Here is a 16,403-nt window from a genome sequence, read left to right on the forward strand (position 1 = left end):
TTTCGACAGATAAAATGACAATTATTCCCTTATGTGCTAAAATGACTATTATGCCCTTATGAGATGTATGACTGATTGAGCATGTTATTATATATATTGCATACATGTATGATATTATGATATGTTGCACGGGGATGGGTTTACTATGATTGGAGGAAGTGTACTGTACTGGCAGCTCTACTACAAACACTGTTTAGTGCCGCAACCGGTGCTATCTTGGAGTGTAGGGATGGGTGGGTTGATTTTATCCCCACATGGAGTATTGGGCTAGACGGAGTGGTGTGCAGAGGCTGGTTGGTAGGATTTCTAATTGCATATCTGTACTGTCACTATTACTAAAATAGGCAAAGGCCCACACTGATACTGATATTGTAATGGGCTAAGTCCCTAATGAAAACTGAACTGTTACTGATATGGGTTTAAGCCCAGACTGTATTTTCCTACTGCATGATTGACTGTATGTTTTAAGGGATTATACAACTGAGTTTTCGTAAACTCACCCTTTTGTTTATCTGTGCAGGTAATCCCCAATCTTAGGCAGGTTGATGTTGCGAGGGACTCAAAGGTGGCCACACAACCGCATGGACTTCTTTATTAAATTTTAAATTATTAGTATTTTAAATTGGGTATGTTTTTATGTAATAAGGCCTCTATAAATTTTTAATCTTTAATTTGGGCTTTTAATTATTTTTATTCATAACTGCTAGCAGTAGGATAAGATGCGTTTTTTTAAAAGACTGATGTTTTCCAAAAATACCAAGAATACGTAATTGTTTAAGAGCTTCTGCAAGAGACAATGTTTTAAAAATTAAAGACGTTTTAACATGAGTAACATTTTATGAGAGACATGCTTCAAAACCATCATCAAGAATACGTAGCAAAGGTAAATATGGAAAAAGGGTTTTCTTTCGATATCAAACTTTGCGAAAAACACTCCTATGTGACATCGGCTGACTCGACCATAACGTCTAGGCCGGGTTGGGGTGTTACATGCATAAAATGAGAAAGTTGAATTCTAGTGGCTATAAGGATTACATAGCTATGGAATTCGAAACTAGAGGTCCCTATATTGTAATTAGACCATTAAAGACAAGTATGTAGATTTTTGGTGACTCATCTATGGAAAAATTAGAAAACAGAAAGGACTAGATTGGAATTGAAATAATTTAATTAATTAAAAGATGATAAAAAGAACTATCATTTTAGTTTTCTCATCTTCTTCCCCAAAATTATATGGAAACCTTAGGAGAGAGAGAAGAAACTTTCAAGGCTTAATTGGGTAAGTTTCCATGTCCCATTTTTAGTAATTTTGATATTTTTGAAACTAAGATAGTCTAATCTATCTATTTGGGGGATTGATTTGAAAAGTTATCAAGGTATGAAATTTGGGTCATGGATGAATATGCTGAAAATTAGAAATTTATGGTAGAAAATGAAAGGATGTGGATAGATAAACAACTTTTACAAAGTGATTTTTAATAAAAAAAATGATTTCAGGACTAAAATGTAAAGTTGTGAAATTTGATGGAAAATTCTGAATTTTTATGAATACATGTGTTGTAAATTTTGTAATAGAATTTTGATTAGGCTTGTAGGGGGTAAACTGCACAAGTTTCATTTTCCGAGCCTAAGGATAAAATTGGAATTTATGGAAAAGTTAGGGGTAAGATGGTAATTTTGCCTAGGAAGTAAATTGAGTCCAAATAAATATGAAATACGTAAAATTGATGATTAAAGCTATTTATATAGATCAGGACAACACAAATTCGAGGTTAGATCGAGGAAAAGAAAAGGTTCGGATTAGTAGATTTTATACGTGAACAAGTGTCGAGGTAAGTTCGTATAACTTAATCAAGAATGTAATTATGTTAATTGAATGTTGTGTTTGTATGGAACGTGACTTATATTGATGCACATTATTTGAAAGCTATAATGAAAAATATAATACATGCTTGAAATGGTGAAAAAGGGGTTAAGTCCCGATTAAATATTAGATTCCAATGATTATATGCTCTTTATCAAAATGAATAAGGTCCTGCATTTGTTACGGACGGGATTTAGCTCAGACGAGTAATCCTATTAACCTCATTATAGAAAGGATTTAGCCCAGACGGGTAATCCTGATACAATACCTCTCGAGTATACGTTATGATTAGGGTTTAGCCTGGACTGGTAATCCTAATTGAGCCCTTTTGATCATATATTATATAAAGGATTTAGCCTAGACTGGAAATCCTGTTATACGATCTGTGGCTCGAGAGTGTGGTCCTTGATGAAGTGCCCTAATGGGTACTCTTGAATAAGAATTGACGGATTATTGAATCGTACACCTTGAGTGTACTACTTGAGCATCTATCAGAATTTCAATGATTCAATGGATATAAAACTCTTTACATGGTATGAGAATTATGGGATGAAATGATACTAACTTGAAAGAATATTGCATTATGATCTCATCTATGTTTACTTGATTGATATGAAGATTTTGGTGACTAACATGTTTGTGGAATGCATGTGTTTAGGCAATTTTGCTAATGGATGGAAAAACATGATATTGTATTGTAACACCCCAAACCCAGCCCAGACGTTATGGCCGAATCTGACGTGCCACATTGGAGTTGAAAACCCACGTTCCGTTTTAGTGTTTTAAAAACCATATATTTTGTTGAGTTAACAAGGTGTATGGAAGCTGGGCACTAGGTAGGTATCCGAGATAGAGGAGGTGAGCCATGAAGGCTGCTTAAGTACCAAGCTCTTTGATTGGATCCAATCCTAGACATGCCCACAACCATAGCCACACTTTGTTATATCGAGTTTAAATTTGTTTAAGTGAACGACTTTGATAAATCGATTAATCGTGGTGTTGAACTCTTTTGAAAACAAGTATCGCTTTTGAAAACACGCCCTAAGTCTAACCCATTTGAATAATTATCAACCAGTTTGAAGTTATTAAAATTAAAATAATCCCGAAAAGAAATAAAAGGAAAGTTAAAATGGCCTTATTACAACCCAAAAATAAATAATAATTAAAGGGAAACTAATGAAAACCAACGCTTATTTAAAAGTCCAAAGACAATCACCGTGGCTACTCTGAATCCCCTCCGGCCCAAGTCCCCACATCAAGGCTCACCTGCAAGGTTAAGGAAAGGGGGTGAGTTTGGAAACTCAGTGTGCAACAAGCCCCTTTCAGAGCCCAAAACAATAACAGCCTGTTGGGTCTAAGCCCAAAACCAATCTCAAACATGTACTGGGCCATAGCCCTTTTCATATTTCATAATTCATAACACTGGGCCGAAGCCTTTTCATATTTCATATTCTTGGGCGAAGCCTTTCTTCAGAAATGCAGACGCCCAAAGGCCCATTTTTATGTCACATGTAATGTCAATGAAAGAATGCAACCCATTTGGGGAGGCTACTCAACCCACCATCCGCTACTCTCCACCCGTACCAACCAACACACCATGTGGGGATTAACTCGACCCACCCCGCCATAACTCTCCACTGGCAGCATAGCTGTTTTATCATATAACTGGAGGCCTAGCCTCTTTTAATAACTGGGGCAAAGCCCTTTTTTAATAACTGGGGCATAAGCCCTTTAATAACTAGGGCATAAGCCCTTTTAATAACTGGGGCATAAGCCCTTTTAAAAACTGGGGCATAAGCCGTTTTGCATTTCCTCCATCCATATAAAAACCCAACCCAATGCATTTATGAACATCTCGTGTGCATATCATACATATCATGTGCATATCATACATATCATGTTTATCAAAATCCCATGCATTAAGTTCATATATAAACCCTAGGGGTATAATGGTCATTTTTACCTAGGGGTGTAACACCCCGAACCCGAGACCATCGCCGGTGTCGGACACGAGGGGTTAACAAGCCAAGTTCACTTGTTTTGCCCATCCATTTGACATTTCCAGTCAGGCTGGAAAACTGCGTCACTGTCGCCTTAAAAATCATATCTCGAGTTTCAAAACTCAGAAACTGGTTTCGTAAATTTTCCCTGAATTTAGACTCATATATCCATCCATGGATTTATTTCTAGAATTTTTGGTCGGTCCAATTGGTACAGTTTATTAGTTAAAGTCACCCATGTTACAGGGATCGACTGCTTTGTCCTTCGCGTGGTATAACTTGAATATCTCTCTGTACAGGGCTTTAATGCTGCTGTCGTTTGTTTCTAATGAAACTAGACTCAAAATGGAATCTGTAAATATAAGGTATGTCTCCTAATTCTTTTTGGATAATTTATAGTAAATTTTTAAAGTTGCAACAGGGAACCCAGAAACCATTCTGGCCCTGTCTCACAATAGCTTTAATATCTCTTAACATGTAACTCCTATGACCATTTCGTTTCTTCCATATGAAAATAGACTCATCAAGGTTCATTTACATAGCTTATTCACTATTTAATTCCATTCCTACGAATTTTGGTGATTTTTCACATTCACGTCACTGCAGCTGGCAGCATCTGTTTTAAGGTAGGTCTTACCTATTTGGTAGTCTCCATGAACCAACTAGTCTTGCCATACATAGGTTCATATATGATCATTTTAACCATGCCAATGGCTGATCATATGACCAACATTCCCATTTCCAAGCCATAGCCACATCATGACACCAAATATATACATACAAACCACAATTAGTCTAAGTCGATACTTCACTTTTACGAGCCATTTTCGCATGGCCGTACATATATACATCACAACATATTCAACCAACAAGGGGTAGTCCTATACATGCCATTTCAAAGTTCAACCAAAATTTATACCAAAATAGAGGTGTGGATAGTGTGGATGACTTCGACTTTATTGATCCCGAATCCGATTGCTATCGAGCGAAATCTATAAAACAGAGAGCCAAAGTAACGGGGTAAGCATTTTTTTATGCTTAGTAAGTCTCAAGGAATATAATCAGCTCTAATTACAGCAATACATTCACATAGCCAAATGCATCATTTCATTAATACACATTCTTACTTCACACTTCATCATTATATACTTTCACAAAGTATCAATCAATTCAATAACTGAAATTTATTAGTCGATCGAGCGAATGTTGCTCAAACATGTCGACTTTCCAATGCACATATAACGTACCTTATCCTTTGGGCTTTTCGAGTGTACTAATTGAATTCATTACAGCAACCAACACTCACCTCCAGCCCAAGATTCTTCGAATATAACCGGATATAATCACGTGCACAAATGCCTTGGTCTTAGCCGGATAGAATAACTCGCACGAATGCCTTGGTCTTAGCCGGATATAGCCACTAGCACAATTGCCTTGGTCTTAACCCGGATATAATTTCCAGCATAATTGTCTTCGGGCTGAGCCGGATATCATTCAATTTCTCATGTACACATACATCAATAATCATTGGACATACATATTTCATTTTCATTACTAAGGCTCAAAACGCAAATATAATCACAAGCATATTCGCCTTCGGGACTTAGCTCGGGTAGAATTCAAATGCTCATACATACATAATCAATAATCAATACACATCCATACTTTATTTCACATAATTCAAGTAGGGTCACTTCTTGAGGACTTACCTCGGATGTTTGTCGAACGGCTTTTTCGCTATTCGATCACCTTTTCCTTCCCCTTGTCCAATTGTGGCCCTCTTAGCTCTTGAGCTTAATCTTGATGCAAACTTAGCCAAATCTCCTTCTAGATCTCTTCTAAACAAAGGAAATGAAGCAAAAATCCCTTCTTCCTCTTAGTATTTTCGGCCAAAAGGAGAGAGCAAGCATGAACAAATTTTTTGTTTTCTCTTCTTGGTTGCACGGCAATGGGGGATGCTACTCTCACACACATTTTTTTTTTTTTTCTCACCCATGCTTAGTTGTTTATTATTTCTAACATCATCCATTAGTAAAACATGTTGGGAACATGTTCCTTGCCCATAACCTTGTCATGGCCGCCACTCCTCCTTAGGAAGGGATTATTTGACATGCAACTCCACCTTTTGTTAACATGTACTAACAAGCCATTTAAAATTAGCCTATCATATTTCACCATGTTTCACTTTGATCCCTATTTAATACTTTCTCATACAAATGGGTAAAATTAGAGAATGAAATTTCCACATATGCATGCACACACATAGTAAGCATAGAATATAACAATTAATTATTTTTATGACTTGGTTTAGTGGTCCCAAACCACATTCCGGCTAGGGTCTATTTTGGGCTGTCACAACTCTCCCCACTTAAGAAATTTTCGTCCCGAAAATCTTACCGTAAATAGGTTTGGATATCGCTCTTTCATAGAATTCTCGGTCTCCCAAGTAGCTTCTTCTATCCCGTGCTTGAGCCATAACACTTTCACTAGCGGAACTCGCTTGTTTCGCAACTCTTTCACTTCTCGTGATAGGATACGAATCGGTTCTTCCTCATAACTCATATTAGCTTGAATTTCAATTTCGATGGACTAATCACGTGCGATGGATCGGATCTATAGCGTCGAAGCATCGAACGTGAAAGACATCGTGAACCTTTTGAGTTCGGGGCAAAATCAAGCGATATGCCACCGGACCGACTCGCTCGATATCTCATATGGCCCAATGAACCTCGGGCTCAACTTGCCCTTACGGTAGAACTCGAGTATCTTTTTCCAAGGCGATACCTTGAGAAACACTTTATCACCCACGATACTCGATATCCTTACGCTTCAGATCCGCGTCACGACTTCGACGATCGGAGGCTATCTTCGACTTTCACGGATTACTTTCACTTCTGCTCAGCATCCCTAATCAAATCCACCGAAAATCTTGCTTTCATCGAGCTCGGTCCAAAACAATGGTGTACGGCATTTACGACCGTACAAGGCCTCGTAGGGTGCCATCTTAATACTTGATTGAAAGCGTTGTTGTAAGTGAATTCAATCAACGGCAAATACCGCTCCCATGAACCACTAAACTCGAGGACGCAACATCTTAACATATCCTCAAGTATCTGAATTATCCGCTCGGATTGACCATCGGTTTGGGGTGAAAGGCGGTCTGAAATGCAACTTGGTACCCAAAGCTTCTTGCAACTTTTTCCAAAATCGCGAGGTAAATCTCGGATCTCTATCCGACACGATGGAAATAGGCACCCGTGTAATCTCACAATTTGAGAAACGTACAATTCCGCTTAATTTGTCCATTGAAAAATCCGTGCGTCGGGGGACAAAGTGGGCCGACTTAGTCAATCGATCTACCACGACCCAAACCGCATCCTTCTTACTTCATCGACAATGGCGGTCCGGATACAAAGTCCATTGTGACTCGATCCCATTTCCACTGGGTATCGTGATTGGTCAAGTAATCTCAAGGCACCGATGTTCCGCTTTCACTTGTTGACATATTAAACATCTCAAACAAAGTCGGAGATGTCTCGCTTCATACCATGCCACCAAAACCGACGTTTCAAATCATTGTACATCTTCGTACTCCCGGGTGGATTGCCATTCGGCTACAATGGGCTTCATTCGAATTATCGAAATGAGTTCAATTCTTTGGGACACACAGACGACTTTTGAACCTCAAACAATCGTCATCGTCGATTTGAAACTCCGAGTCCTTGTTCGAACACACGCAGCCCGCTTTTGCAACCAACTCGTTGTCGACTTTCCGAGCTTCTCGAATTTGGTGTGTCAATAATGGTTTGGCTTTCAATTCAGCCACTAACACACCGTCGGATCGGGCGGATAAGTGCACATTCATCGCTCAGAAAGTGAATAACGATTTGCGACTCAAGGCATCCGCAACCACATTCGCCTTTCCCGGGTGATAGTCAATGATCACTCATAATCCTTTAACACTCGAGCCAACGTCTTTGTCGCAGATTTAAGTCTCTTTGGGTCATCAAATATTTGAGACTTTTGTGATCCGAGTATACATGGCACCTTTCACCAAATAAGTAATGTCGCCAAATCTTTAAAGGCGAATACGATGGCGCCAATTCGAGATCATGAGTCGGATAATTTTTCTCATGTGGCTTTAATTGCCTTGACGCATAGGCCACAACTCGACCTTCTTGCATTAATACGCAACCTAACCCAAGTAGAGAGGCGTCGCTATAGATGACAAACTCCTTGCGGACTCGGGTTGCACTAGAATTGGGGCTTCATCAAATAAGTTTTCAGTTGATCGAAACTTTTTGGCATTTCTCCGTCCATTCGAACTTAACATCCTTTTGGAGTAACCGTCATCGGCGTGGCTATCGTTGAGAAGCCTTTACAAATCGTCGGTAATAACCTAAAGCCCCAAAAGCTCCGAACCTCGGTAATATTTCTGAGGCTTCTAATTAAGTATGGCTGAAATTTTATTCGGTCGACTCGAATACCCGATCTGAGATACCACATGACCCAAGAAGCTAACCTCTCTAACCGAACTCACACTTGCTGAACTTAGCATATAATTGCTTATCCCGTAAAATTTGCAGCACTAACCGCAGTGTTCAGCATGTTCGGTCTCATTTCTTGAATAGACCAAGATGTCATCAATGAACACGACTACGAATCGATCCAAATATGGTCTAAAGATCCGATTCATTAAATCCATAAATACCGCAGGGGCATTAGTGAGCCCAAACGGCATCACTAGGAACTCATTGATAATAGCCCGATCTCAAATCTATTTTCGAGAACACCGAGGCTCCCTTCAGTTGATCGAACAAGTCATCAATACGTGGCAACGGATATTTGTTCTTTATCGTCGCTTTATTAAGTCGACGATAGTCGATCTACAACCGCATGGTTCCATCCTTCTTCTTCACGAACAATACTGGCGCACCCCAAGGCGAAAAACTCGGGCGAGCAAAACCTCTATCCACCAATTCTTGCAACTGAGCTTTCAACTCCTTTAATTCCGTTGGTGCCATACGATACGGAGCTATCGAAATTGAGTGGTACCAGTACCAATTCGATGCCAAATTCTATTTCCGAGCAGTGGTAAACCCGCAATTCTTCGGAAAACATCCGGTATTCACAAACCACGGGCACAGATTCGGGTTTCTTTTCTGATTCCTTGTCATCGAGCACGTACGCAAGGTACGCTTCGCACCCTTTTCTTACATATTTCTGGGCCAACATCGCTGATATTACGGCTGGCAACCCCTTTAAGTCCGTAGACTCAACCCGAATTATTTCATTATTCGCGCACCTCAAATCGATAGTCTTGCTCTTGCAATTTACAACCGCATCGTGCATGGTCAACCAATCCAAACCAAGAATAACGTCAAACTCATCGAACGGCAAAAGCATCAAGTCCGCCGGAAAACAAGAACCTCGGAACACTAGGGGACTTTTCTTGCACACTTTGTTGACAAGCACGTAATGACCCAAGGGTTTGACACCGAATTACAAACTCAATGAGACTCAATGGGCAAAGTCTTACTGGATGCTAAGGTTTCACATATATATGAATGAGTAGAACCAGGGTCAATCAAAGCAATCACATTTGTATTGAAAAGAGTGAAAGTACCGGTAATAACATCTGGAGAGGCAGCATCCTCGCGTGCGCGTATGGCATAAGTCCTAGCAGGAGCACGAGCCTCGGATCGATGGTAGCATCTCTATATCCTCTCGACCGCCAATCGACATTGCCCATATTTCTAGGTGGCCTACCTCGAGCGATGGTAGCACTGGTTTCCACTCGACTCACATTCTGCTCAAGCATCCTCGGGCAATCCTTCATAAAGTGGTCGGCCGATCCACACTTATAGCGAGCGATCACGAAACCAACAGCTCCCGAATGCCATTTGCCACAATGTGGACACTCGCCTCTCTCGGCGATCATTTCCACCATCAAGATCGAAGTGACTCGTGTGGTCACAGGGGTCGATCGCATCCTCGTCTAGAAAAGCCCGAACGCCTCTAGACCGGCTCGCATCATCTCGAAATCTCTTCGATGCTTGTTGAAGAGACTTTCCGAGGATCTCTTCGAATTCTCCGGTTCCCACATCAGCTTTTTGTTTCTCCTTTCTAAGCTCTTGACTTTACAAGCTCGCTCAACAAGTACTACGAACTCGTATCTCGAGGATGCCAACAAACATCCTTATATCATCATTCAGCCCATCCTCGCTGCGTTTACATAATAGCTTCGGACGAAATGCATTCTAGCGCCAGATCGGCTAAGCCTCACAAATTTTCGTTCGTGATCAGAATCGACATCGAACCTTGCTTAAGATCAAGGAATTCCCTCGCTTTTGGTCGATGAATCTCGATGATATACTTTTTGAACTCGGTTTGAAAGAATTCCCAAGTCACTTGCTCTCTAGGCACCACGTAGTCGAGTACTCCACCAATAGTAGGCGGACTCGCGTAGCAAGGAGATGGTACACTTTAAGCACTCATCGGTTGTACAGGATGACTCATCAAGCACTTGATAGTGTTATCTAACCAAAATTCAGCTCGCTCGGCATCATCATCATCCGTAGCCTTAAATTCAGTGGCCCCATGTTTTGAATCCTATCGATGGGGCTTACATGACCTTATTTGGTCAGTCACCGAGGTATTGTAGGTGCGGGGTTGCATTTGTCGGGAATGGAGGTTGTGGAACAGTAGTGTTGGTTCGAATGTATTGATTAAACCATTCGTTCATCACACTATAAAAGGCTTGCCTAGCCTCGTCATTAGGATTGCTGGCCATAGGTTGAGAGTCCGCCGGCGCTGTCCCTTGCGCGGGAGCAGGCGCCACACTCTCCACATCATCAGCTATCGCTCGGTTGGGATCGGGATCCATTGCTATAAACAAACACAAAGTCAAATTGTCAAAAATCACCACACTATCGATTCATCATTTAATGGCATGTATAGCTAGACCCCATACACATCACGGTAGTCCTAGAATCGACTAAACCGTGGCTCTGATACCAATAAAATTGTAACACCCCGAACCCGAGACCATCGCTGGTGTCGGACACGAGGGGTTAACAAGCTAAGTTCACTTGTTTTGCCCATCCATTTGACATTTCCAGTCAGGCTGGAAAACTGCGTCACTGTCGCCTTAAAAATCATATCTCGAGTTTCAAAACTCAGAAACTCGTTTCATAAATTTTCCCTGAATTTAGACTCATATATCCATCCATGGATTTATTTCTAGAATTTTTGGTCGGGCCAATTGGTACAGTTTATTATTTAAAGTCACCCATGTTACAGGGATCGACTGCTCTGACCTTCGCGTGGTATAACTTGAATATCTCTCTGTACAGGGCTTTAATGCTGGTGTCGTTTGTTTCTAATGAAACTAGACTCAAAATGGAATCTGTACATATAAGGTATGTCTCCTAATTCTTTTTGGATAATTTATAGTAAATTTTTAAAGTTCCGACAGGGAACCCAGAAACCATTCTGGCCCTGTCTCACAATAGCTTTAATATCTCTTAACATGTAAATCCTATGACCATTTCGTTTTTTCCATATGAAAATAGACTCATCAAGGTTCATTTACATAGCTTATTAACTATTTAATTCCATTCCTACGAATTTTGGTGATTTTTCACATTCACGTCACTGCAGCTGGCAGCATCTGTTTTTAAGGTAGGTCTTACCTATTTGGTAGTCTCCATGAACCAACTAGTCTTGCCATACATAGGTTCATATATGATCATTTTAACCATGGCAATGGCTGATCATATGACCAACATTTCCATTTCCAAGCCATAGCCACATCATGACACCAAATATATACATACAAACCACAATTAGTCTAAGTCGATACTTCACTTTTACGAGCCATTTTCGCATGGCCGTACATATATACATCACAACATATTCAACCAACAAGGGTAGTCCTATACATGCCATTTCAAAGTTCAACCAAAATTTATACCAAAATAGAGGTGTGGATAGTGTGGATGACTTGACTTTATTGATCCCGAATCCGATTGCTATCGAGCGAAATCTATAAAACAGAGAGCCAAAGTAACGGGTAAGCATTTTTTATGCTTAGTAAGTCTCAAGGAATATAATCAGCTCTAATTACAGCAATACATTCACATAGCCAAATGCATCATTTCATTAATACACATTCTTACTTCACACTTCATCATTATATACTTTCACAAAGTATCAATCAATTCAATAACTGAAATTTATTAGTCGATTGAGCGAATGTTGCTCAAACATGTCGACTTTCCAATGCACATATAACGTACCTTATCCTTTGGGCTTTTCGAGTGTACTAATTGAATTAATTACAGCAACCAACACTCACCTCCAACCCAAGATTCTTCGGAATATAACCGGATATAATCACGTGCACAAATGCCTTCGGGTCTTAGCCCGGATAGAATAACTCGCACGAATGCCTTGGTCTTAGCCCTGATATAGCCACTAGCACAATTGCCTTGGTCTTAACCGGATATAATTTCAGCATAATTGTCTTGGGCTTAGCCTGGATATCATTCAATTTCTCATGTACACATACATCAATAATCATTGGACATACATATTTCATTTTCATTACTAAGGCTCAAAATAAATATAATCACAAGCATATTCGCCTTGGGACTTAGCCCGGTAGAATTCAAATGCTCATACATACATAATCAATAATCAATACACACCCATACTTTATTTCACATAATTCAAGTAGGGTCACTTCTTGAGGACTTACCTCGGATCTTTGTCGAACGGCTTTTTCGGCTATTCGATCACCTTTTCCTTCCCCTTGTCCAATTGTGGCCCTCTTAGCTCTTGAGCTTAATCTTGATGCAAACTTAGCCAAATCTCCTTCTAGATCTCTTCTAAACAAAGGAAATGAAGCAAAAATCCCTTCTTCCTCTTAGTATTTTCGGCCAAAAAGGGAGAGAGCAAGCATGAACAATTTTTTTTGTTTTCTCTTCTTGGTTGCACGGCAATGGGGGGGGATGCTACTCTCTCACACACATTTTTTTTTTCTTTTCTCACCCATGCTTAGTTGTTTATTATTTCTAACATCATCAATTAGTAAAACATGTTGGGAACATGTTCCCTTGCCCATAACCTTGTCATGGCCGGCCACTCCTCCTTAAGAAGGGGATTATTTGACATGCAACTCCACCTTTTTGTTAACATGTACTAACAAGCCATTTAAAATTAGCCTATCATATTTCACCATGTTTCACTTTGATCCCTATTTAATACTTTCTCATACAAATGGGTAAAATTAGAGAATGAAATTTCCACATATGCATGCACACACATAGTAAGCATAGAATATAACAATTAATTATTTTTATGACTCGGTTTAGTGGTCCCGAAACCACATTTCGGCTAGGGTCTATTTTGGGCTGTCACAAGGGGCAAAACGGTCATTTTCATATTATAAGGGTAATCTTATAATTTTACCAAAAATTAGGGTTTCCATGTTCATTAACGGTTACAAACAATTCATTGGTGCAAACAGTGAATCTGGCCCATTTTAGCGAAAACGAGTTATTGGGCCAGAAACCCCTAATGGGCCCTACATAGCCGATTCTGTCATCTAGGCCCATTTATCCTATATCCATAACAAGATAATGCTTTTAACATGCAATTTAATGATTTCCATTTCCTACCAAATTTACCTAAATGGGCCCGAAAGCCTATTGGGCCCTAATTCAGCCCCTCGAGGCCCAACTTACCGTGAACGCCAAAAACACGTCCTTACCGTTTCCATTATTCCTGATCATCATCTCATCGATTCTAACTAACTAGTGAGCGTTCGCTTGCTCACAAGTCCTCGAAATGCCAGAATTTCGGCATTTCGGCTTTTCGGCATTTCGGCATTTATCGCTTTAAGCTATGAAAAAGGTTCGTTACACACCTGTTTGGCGATATTCCTCGACGAGATCTCCTACACGATTTCTCCTATAATCCATCGTTAATAATCAGCTTCCCATAATTGAACCAAACCTCAAATCATCTAATACTAATACTTACACATTCGGTCACCATCCATAATGGCCTTAGGAATCTTACCTTTGTCGCGATTGATGACTAGGTCTAGCCACTCCGGTGATCCAAGCTACTCCAAGTCGACACTACACCTTGCTGCCCCTTCAATAAATAAACCAAAAATATTAAAAGAAGACCCCATAAGGCCTACACCCACATTCGGCCACCTCCCTAAACTAGAGGGGTTTCGGCTTTTGGCCATAGTTACACTAGGAATTGTTTAGAGTTTGAACACTTACCACAGTCTTCCTCATCTTGAATCCGGATGCCTAAAAGGTAAAGGAATTGAATGCCAACTATTGAAAAGGAAAGAAAAGGTTGCTGGTCACAAAGAATCGGCACCCACCTATCTTCACTAATTTCGGCTTTTATGTATTTCGTGTATAGAGATTAAAAAAGAAATAATAAATGAGTAGAGGAAAGTAATAGGCTGGATTTTGAAAAAGAAAAGGGAGAAAAGATGAGAGGAAGGATGGTAGATTCGGCTAGGGAAGAGAAAGAAGAGAAAAACTAAAACAAAGGAGAAAACGGCACAGCTAAGACCCTAATGCCGAAATTACTAACCTAATAACCTTCTGCCGAATTCCCCTCTCTAACCCCTTCCAAATGGCTAAGCTCTATCCTTCTCTCAAATCCCTAAAATCTCTCCCCTTATCCCTCCTTAATCCATGTGTTTGACTTGATCCAACTCTCCTCTTACAAAATCCACTTAGGTTCCAACACTTACCCTTCCTGCACATAAAAATAAATACTCTTATTTGCCAACACAGGGAATCGATCCCAGGTCTTCCCTTATGCTCCACACGCAACCTTTTTAGGAGCTTAGTGGCGTCACCCTTGCCACTCTACCAAAGCTCTTTTTGTGATACACTTTACCCACAACTTAATATAAGGGCACCTAGCCAGAACCCCTAACACCTAAGTCCAAAATTTAAAAATTCAACCGGGTTTTTGGCTAACTCATAAGCCTTCTATAAGCCCATTTACACACCCAAATTATGAATTCCATAATCACATACCAAATTTTAGAAAATTACTTAAAATATCAGGAATCGCGAAAAACTCGAAAATCAGGATGTTACAACTCTACCCTCCTTAAAGAAATTTCGGCCTCGAAATTTACCTAATCCAAACAGTTGAGGGTACTACTGACGCATTGCCTCTTTGGTCTCCCAAGTAGCTTCTTCCTTGCCATGGTTCCTCCAAAGTACCTTCACCAACGGGACTGACCTCCTTCTCAACACCTTGACATCACGATCAAGTATTTGCACAGGTTCTTCTTCAAAGGTCAAATCTGACCATACCTCAACTTCTGCAACTGGCACAATATGAGTTGGGTCAGAACGATATCGCCTTAGCATGGACACATGGAAGACATCGTGAATGCGATCCAGTTCTGGAGGTAACTCCAGCTGATAAGCCACCGGCCCTATCCGCTTAGTGATTCGGTAAGGCCCAATAAACCGTGGGCTCAACTTACCCTTCTTACCAAATCTCAAAATCTTCTTCCAAGGCGAAACTTTCAAAAAGACCATGTCCCCTACCGCATATTCAATATCCTTACGCTTCAGATCGGCATAAGACTTTTGTCGATCCGCCGCCTCTTTTAACCTCTTCCTGGTCACCCTAATCTTGTCTTCAGTATCAGCTACCAACTCTGGTCCAAGTATTCTCCTTTCCCCCAATTCTGCCCAACAAGTAGGCGAACGACACCTTCGCCCATATAGTGCCTCATATGGAGCCATCTGAATACTTGCTTGGTAACTGTTGTTATATGCGAACTCCGCCAATGGCAAATGGTCCTCCAAATGCCTCTAAACTCAATAGCACAACCCTCAACATATCCTCTAAAATCTGAATAACCCTCTCCGATTGCCCATCCGATGAGGGTGAAAAGCCGTACTGAAATCCAATCGCGTTCCCAATGCCTCATGCAACTTCTGCCAAAACCGCGATGTAAACCTTGGGTCTCAGTCTGAAATTATTGATACTGGCACACCATGCAACCGTACTATTTCCACCACATACAATCTGGCCAACTTCTGAAGTGAGTAATCGGTTCGGACAGGTATGAAATGAGCAGATTTCGTGAGTCTATCCACAATCACCCAAACCGAATCCTTCTTAGAAGGTGTCAACGGCAACCCACTCACAAAGTCCATAGTTACCCTTTCCCACTTCCAAAGTGGTATCTTTACCGGTTGTAACAACCCCGAAGGTAGTTGATGCTCGGCCTTCACTTGTTGACATGTCAAACATCTCCCTACAAATTCGGTCACTTCTCGCTTAAGCCCAGGCCACCAATATTGCTCTCGCAAGTCTCGATACAACTTACTCCCTTCTGGATGCATAGCACAAGGTCCATTATGTGCCTCTTTCAAAATCATCAATCTCAAGTCGGAGTCTTTCGGCATACAAATTCTTCCTCGAAAACAAAGAACTCCCTCACTATTTAACCCAAAGTCAGGATTCTCCCC

The sequence above is a fragment of the Gossypium arboreum genome, chromosome 3 (genome assembly GCF_025698485.1).
Source record: "Gossypium arboreum isolate Shixiya-1 chromosome 3, ASM2569848v2, whole genome shotgun sequence".
Taxonomy (NCBI): domain Eukaryota; kingdom Viridiplantae; phylum Streptophyta; class Magnoliopsida; order Malvales; family Malvaceae; genus Gossypium; species Gossypium arboreum.